This window comes from Myotis davidii, unplaced genomic scaffold, assembly GCF_000327345.1.
Source record: "Myotis davidii unplaced genomic scaffold, ASM32734v1 scaffold125, whole genome shotgun sequence".
NCBI lineage: Eukaryota > Metazoa > Chordata > Mammalia > Chiroptera > Vespertilionidae > Myotis > Myotis davidii.
This window is the reverse complement of record NW_006299390.1, coordinates 4,990,684-4,997,994: the sequence shown is the minus strand read 5'-3', so window position 1 is coordinate 4,997,994 and position 7,311 is coordinate 4,990,684. Positions and strand designations below refer to the sequence as shown.

The 7,311-nt window shown below is 41.8% G+C and overlaps 1 protein-coding gene and 1 pseudogene across 1 annotated transcript in view; both read left to right on the top strand.

Annotated features, from left to right (window-relative positions):
* Positions 1-7,311, top strand: part of LOC107184854 (membrane-associated guanylate kinase, WW and PDZ domain-containing protein 2-like) — a 54,963-nt gene that overhangs the window by 22,053 nt on the left and 25,599 nt on the right. The window lies entirely within an intron of this gene.
* The window catches only part of LOC102771600, an 11,189-nt pseudogene continuing 7,696 nt past the window's right edge, over positions 3,819-7,311 (top strand).

Below are 7,311 nucleotides of genomic sequence, written 5' to 3'. Positions count from 1 at the left end.
AACCAAACAAATTACATTACTCATGTGCTATCCTTGGGAAACAAAAATGATTAGAGAGCAAGAATTCTCAATCAAGACAAGCCTGCAGACTTGTTTTTCTAAGAATGGTGGTGAATTTCAGAATTTCCATTCACATGTTTATATGCAGTTATACTGGGGGCAACAGGCTCATATTTGTTAAATGACTAGGCAACATCATACAAAAAACGATGCAGGACTGTACAGACACAATATAGAAAGGTCAGCCTCCAAAAGGAGCAAAATGAAGGCAGATTTGAGGGGCCATCCTGAGGCACATTCAAAGATTACTAGGGAGTACAAGATACAGAATGGAAGCGGTGATGAGGACCTTAGTTCAAGGCAGGAGCCCAGGACAGAAAATTCACTCAGGGAAGAGCAAGACAGGAACAGATGAAGCATCATGAAGTGGATCCAGGTCATTCTTGAATGTCCATTCATACAATGTATTAAAGATATTTGTCCAATCCAAATGAAGGGGTATAGTCAGTGGTGTGGGACAGGTCAAACTAACTAAACATCCCAAGAGTAACCTGATGTCTTGGTACCAGTGGCACTCACTATGCACTGTTCAGCAATTAATCAGATCCCAACGGTAAAAAATGAATTAGAATTGCACTTCACAAAATTAATTTGACTTTTTTCTTGTTTTCTCTAGCTCATAGAGAGTATGTTTGCCTGTTTGTGTTGTTTGTTTGAGAATTAAATGAGATAATGTTTCTAACATGCCTAGAATGTATCTGGCATGAAACTGTGTTAAGTAAGTGCTAATTACTGTGGAAGATCAATGTTTTCATCTGGGTGGCTCACAACTGCACAATGAGCTGTTGGTAATTAATCGGGAGGTTAGTACAGAGATAGAAATCTAAATGTATGTATTTAGTAGCATAAGTGTAAATATTCACACAGGGAGCTGAAAATAATTTGAGTATGGTTAGGATGCATCATAAAGTTAACTTAGCTACCTTCTCAGAATAATTAATTATGGGCCCTGGCCCATGTGGCTCAGTTGGTTGGAGCGTCGTTCCATTTACCAAAAGGTTGTGGGTTCAATTCTTGGGTTCTCCTCTCTCACATGGATGTTTCTCCCTCTCTCTCTCTCTCTCCCCCTCTCTCCTCTCTCTAAAACAAATAAGCATATCCTCAGGTGAGAAATTTAAAAAAATAATTATTAAAAAGCAACAACAAATTGTACTCTGGGCTCTGAACATGGAGGGTGTCTCATATATCATATTCCCAACTGCAGCCAACTCTTGTGCCCTCACATCAAATTGCATTTCTTTTCTCCACCCAATATTCCATGCAGTTCATCAGACTCAGGAGTCATTTTTTCAAGATTTGATAAAGGAGTAGAGGGAGCAAGGTGACTGTGATCAAGATGTAAGTAGGAAAGTCTTCTTTAGAAAATGGTTGATTGGCCATGGGATGTGTGTGGAATTCTGGAAGCAGCATAGTTACATTAATCAGACAGTTATTAACCTAAACTTCAAAGTGGGGAGAGTTCAAAAAGTACATTGCGGAGCTCCAACAAACCAGAGGCTTTTTATTCTAGTGATTTAAAAAAGCTTTACATTTTTATTTCCAATTAACCTATCGATAGTGATGTCACTTAGCTACTCCTAAGGAATATTATCTTCTCATTATTGCCAGAAAAACATGCAGCCCAATTTCATAGCTCAGCTGTTCTCATGCATGGATGGACAATCTGAATTAACTTGAACAGAAGCAAGATTTTTAGACACTGGGCTACATTCCTAGTTGTAAATTTTAAGTAATTAATATGTGACTTCAAGTAGCAAAAGGAAATAAAGTGGATAATGTTTATTTTGTGCATCAAAATGATTGTGATGCAATGCTGCTCTAACTTCCTATTTATTCAGTGTTAGCATCTCAACAGAAAAATTATTGTAATCCGCACATTTATTGCCAGTACAATTGAATATGGTGCCAGTGAGTAAAGATCCTCTGGAGAGCTGTCTTAAAATTAAGCTATTAAAAAGAGACTGTTTTCACTGCAACCAAAGATAGTTGACCCCAGATACATGAGTTTTTCTGCCCTGTGTACATACTAGTACTCCTTGTGCAAGTCAAAATTGGGCACAAGGACATCCATTATTCTGCTGACCTGAACTCTGACACTATAAAAATAACATTTATTCAAGGAGAAAGTAGGTGAAGTGATCAGGAAAGCTCAGACACATGAAGTACAAACTAGACTTATTCACAATTATAGATATTCTCATTAAACCTTTCATCAGGCCTCCTTTCCCGTCTTACTCATGCTTGAATGAACCTGGACTTCAGAGGTATTCGTGACACATAATTATGTGGGTACTTTTACAAAATATAGCAAAGGTTAATAATAAATTACAAACATATTAGTTTCTTGTTGATGTAGAAGGAAACTTTAACTGTGAAAACCTACTCTTGTGCCTTCCTCCCTACCTCAACAGTGCTGGGTTTTGGGATTAGAGAATTTGTGTCTTGTCTGGTTACCTCACTTGTAAGCTATGTGGCCCTTCACAAATCTCATGCCCTCATTTGTCCCAAAGCTCAGAATTCTCGCCTTAAGTAAGGATAATAGAAGCCAGAGATTAAAAATTAATAAAGTGGGCTCCTTGCCCTCAGTGCCCCTGTGGATGGTTTAATGGGTGTATCATCAGCAACAGTTTTCTTTATTTACTTTACCTGCACATGAATCACTCAACCAACCATTCTCTCTCTCTCTCTCTCTCTCTCTCTCTCTCTCTCTCTCTCTCTCTCTCTCCCTCTCTCTCTCCTTTCCTTCATCCCTCCCTCTCATGCACTGGTCAAAACTGTGCTAGGTGCCACAAAGACTATTGTAGAAATAAAACGTATTATGTTATCAAATGCGATCTCTGCCCTGAAGCTGTAGTGTGGGAGGTATAATCTAAGTCCCATATGGATTTATTTCCCAGTGCTTCTCACAGGACTCAGTAAATACAAAAATTAATGTCTGCTCTTAGCCAGTGATGCCAGAAAAGGCTCGTTTACTCCAAAAAGAAAAGAGATGCCTCCACCTTGCGGCTGGGTCTTCAGCTGGTTCCCGGTGAGGCACTGCTGCTTCTCAGCTCGCTTCTCACTGCAGGAAGAAGATTGTGTTGTTTTCACTTTTATACACTTCCACCTTCTTCATATTGTACCACTTGTTAGGGACTTTTGTTATGACCTTGTTCTCATGAATTCAAGGTGAGCCTTGACCAAAATGAAGTAAATAACCTTTATTCACTCATTTAACAAATATTTATGAGGCTCTTGTCCTGTGTTGGGCACCTTAGTCAATGATGGAAAACATCAGTGAGGAAGGCACAGACTGCCCTCAGCATCCTGACCTCAAAGCCCTAGCTCTCTCAAACTCCCACACACCCTCCCCAGCTCCCCCCGCCCCCGCCCAAGGCAGCCCCTCTTCCACTGATCATGTTTACTGTACACAGTAATAAATTTTGTCCCCGTTACAAGCAACTTTTTATTATCTATTGTTTTTAAGGCAATATGTTAGCTACTATTAGAGGGTACTATCTCTCTTTCCAGTTTATAATGTTGTAGGTGCAGAAATGGTGATGGGGAGAATAAATGCAGAGAACTAGAACAAGAGGCAGGGCTGCAGTAAGTGTGGTAAGAGAGGCGTAGTAAGGTGCAGTGACCCTGAGAATAGGAGGACCAATGATCCTTCATGGGGGGATTTGAGTGGAGCCTGTAAGGATGGGCATGATTACAAGAAGGGCAGGGAAAATGGCAAGAAACTCTGACATAAGCAAGGGCAAGAACAGAGGTGCAAGATGGGAGAACCCAGTGAAGAGTTGAGGAATGAGAAGCAGACCACATTAAACCCAGGAGAATGCGGGGAGGGCTGCAATGTTGGGGACGAAGTCCTGGACAGTCTTTACACTGTGTCAAGGAGTTTGGATTCTGTTCAAGAAGTATGGAGTGGGAGGTAGGTATTTGAGGAGGAGAGAGAAGGAGGCAGAGGTGAGCCTTAAAGCTGACTGTGGCAACCATATGGACTGAAAGAAAAGGAGACTAGTGAGTGGCACACGGAGGCAAGAGAAGTGGGAAATGACAAACAGTTGCTGGAGACAGAGTGGGTGTAGAACTGAGGGGGCATGGAAGCTGACGAGATACAAAAGCAACTCTGAAATCTTTAGCAATTTTTAAAAGCAAATTCAACTCAATAACTCTGATGCCACTAACGTTTCTATAATGATATCTTAAGGGGCTACCTGTGTAAAAATGAAATAAGAAAACAATGTTTTCCGAAAACAGCTTCTTCAGTATGGGCAAGTTTACTCTCACCTGACTTTTGGTCTTGTTCTTAAATTATTTCCTAAAGCCTTGGTCTTATTCTATTCAGGCTGCTCTAACAAAATACCACACACTGGGTAACTCACAAACAACAGAAATTTATTCCTCAAGGTCTGAAGACTGGAAGTTCAAGATTAAGGCCCTGGCAGATTAGGTGTCTGGGAAAGAACCATGTCTGGGTGGGTTCAGAGACAGTGTCTTGCCGCTGAGTCTCACATGGTGGAAGGGAGAAGGGAGCTCTCTGGCCTCTTACTAGAGCACGAATCCAAAGGTCTCACCTCTCATCACTTTGGGGGTCATGACCTCAACATAGGAATTTTAGGGGGACACAGCAACCTTCATTTGTCAAATTTATTCATTATTTTAAAATCTATCCCACTCCACACACCCCACCCCAGTGTTGGTGCTCCTTTTGCCCCACCTCCTTCCCCAGATCATTCTCTCCCCTTCTCTGCCCTATTCTGTGTCCTGGGACTGTGTCTGCCTCACCCAAACTCTCCTGCCCTCGAGTTCCCTGTTGGATCTCGCCAATGAGAAACACTGGCAAATCGGAGGCCAGGAAGAGAGAAAGTGGGTTCATTTTCTATTGCTGCTGGAACAAATGGCCACACACTTAGTAGCTTAAAGCAACACAAACTTTATGATCTTACAGTTCTGGAGGTCAGAATTCTGAATCGGTTTCTCTGGGTTAAAATCAGGTTGTGGTGTCAGCAGGGCTGGCTCCTTCTCGAAGCTCTAGGAGGGAATTTATTTCCTTGCCTTTTCCAGCTTCTGGAGCCACCTGCTTTCCTTGGCAGGTAGCTCCTCCCTCCGACTTCCACGCCAGCAACAGGACCTCATCTCTCAATCCACACCACTGTCCTCACCAGTGCATCTCTCCCTCTCTCTCTGTCTCCCTCTCTTCGATCCTTGTGGTTACATTGGTCTCCTCAGTGAATGCAGGGGAATCTTCCATCTAAAGGTCCTTTACTTCATCACATCTGCAAAATCCCTTTTGCCATGAAAGGTGACATATTCACACGTTCCAGGGACTAGACCTGGGTGACAGTATTGTGGGGACAGTATTGTGTCTGCCATAGAGAGGCTGGGATATTTCTCCCCCTCGGGGCTGGAGGCCGGCAGTGCTCCTACCTCCACAACCACAGCTCCAGTCGGGCAGCCCCTGTTTCATGCTTCCTGCTCTCAGTAGGCCCCTGCAACTTTCTTTCTTCCTCCAGGGTCTAACAGACCTCAGGTGATGCCATCTGCCCTGCGTAGCCTTCAGTGCCCCGACGGCCCTCTGTGGTTGTCTTAACCCCGCCCACACCCCTGAAATAGTCCCGTCATTAAACTATCTTCAAAACCCCAGCTGACTGACACACCAGCCACCCATTTCGGTTTACCTTTTCACGCTCTAATTCACACTGTGAACATGTCAGGCCTGGAACTGGCACGCACAAAGGAAATGTAAATGCAATATGCAAGTCGGCCCCGTGCCTGTATCGCAGACATCTCACAAAGCCTCGTGCGTGCATCTGGGGAATACGTATATCTGATTAGATAAGCCGCAGAACAATAACCCGTTCTTTTCCCTCAATTGCATCCAGGGAAAGGAAATAGTCTACACAGAGTCCACACAATAGAAGGTTTTCTCTTTGATTTCCTTTCCTCTATTTTTCAGTCAACAAGAGACACTGACTTCATGACCTAACATCAGTGCTTTCTGAGCAAATGGATAAGCCACTAGCTGAGCTGCCAATGATAGCCTTCTGTTCTTGCTCAGGCAGATAATTTTAAGATATTTCCCCAGTCTCTTCTCCTTGACTGAGCAGTCAAACCTGCATATGAAAATGGAATTGTTGTGTTTTTTCCTTCTACACAATATTTTGCTTCAGCCAGTTTGTCTTTAAGATCTGTGTTTGCGTTTCTGTCTGTCGCCATACTTGCAGTCACCCTGTAGCTCAGCTTAGGGTCTAGACCATCTGCCCAGCTTTCAAATAGATTCTTTTTCTAAAAACTATTGTTTCTAAAATCACAGAATAAAGAATAGCATTAACATTCTATAGAACTCCTAAAGGACAGAACTTCCCAAATCAACAGAAGATTTTTCGAGTTTTTAACCTCTCAGTGATAGTTTAAGAAAAGCATTTGCTTTACTTCCCCAATACATATCTTCAGTAGATCAGCTGTCTCTCTCCTAGATTCATTATGGAAAGCTTGCCAATGTTGCATTTTTTCTTTCTTCTACTATGATGATGATAATGATGATGAAGATAACTATAGTGACTAATAAAAGATTAAATTTGTATAGTTTGGAGTGTACAAGGCACTTATATACACTTTGTTTTTGTTTTTTTAACTGAAAAAATAAAAAGAGAATCAAAATTTATTCTCACCTTTATCTTGAAACTACCCAAGGTGTCTTCTTTTTTATTATTATTATTTTTATATATATATTTTTTATTGATTAAAATATTACATATGTGTCCCTGTCCCCACATTATCCCCTACCCCCCATTCATGCCATCACCCCCTTGTTGTCCATGTCCATTGGTTAGGCCTATGTGCTTGCATATAAGTCCTTTGCTTGATCTCTCCCCCTCACCCCCCCCCTCCCCTACCTTCTCTTTGAGGTTTGACAGTCTGATCGATGCTGCTCTCTCTCTGGATCTGTTTTTGTTCATCAGTTTAGGTGTTCATTATATTCCATAAATGAGTGAGATCATGTGATATTTATCTTTGACTGACTTATTTCTCTTAGCATAATGCTCTCCAGGTCCATCCATGCTGTTGTAAATGGTAGGAGTTCCTTCCTTTTTATAGCAGTGTAGTATTCCATTGTGTAGATGTACCACAGTTTTTTAATCCACTCATCTGCTGATGGGCACTTAGACTATTTCCAAATCTTAGCTATGATAAATTGTGCTGCTATGAACGTAGGGGTGCATATATCCTTTCAGACTGGTGTTTCTGGTTTCCTGGGATATAGTC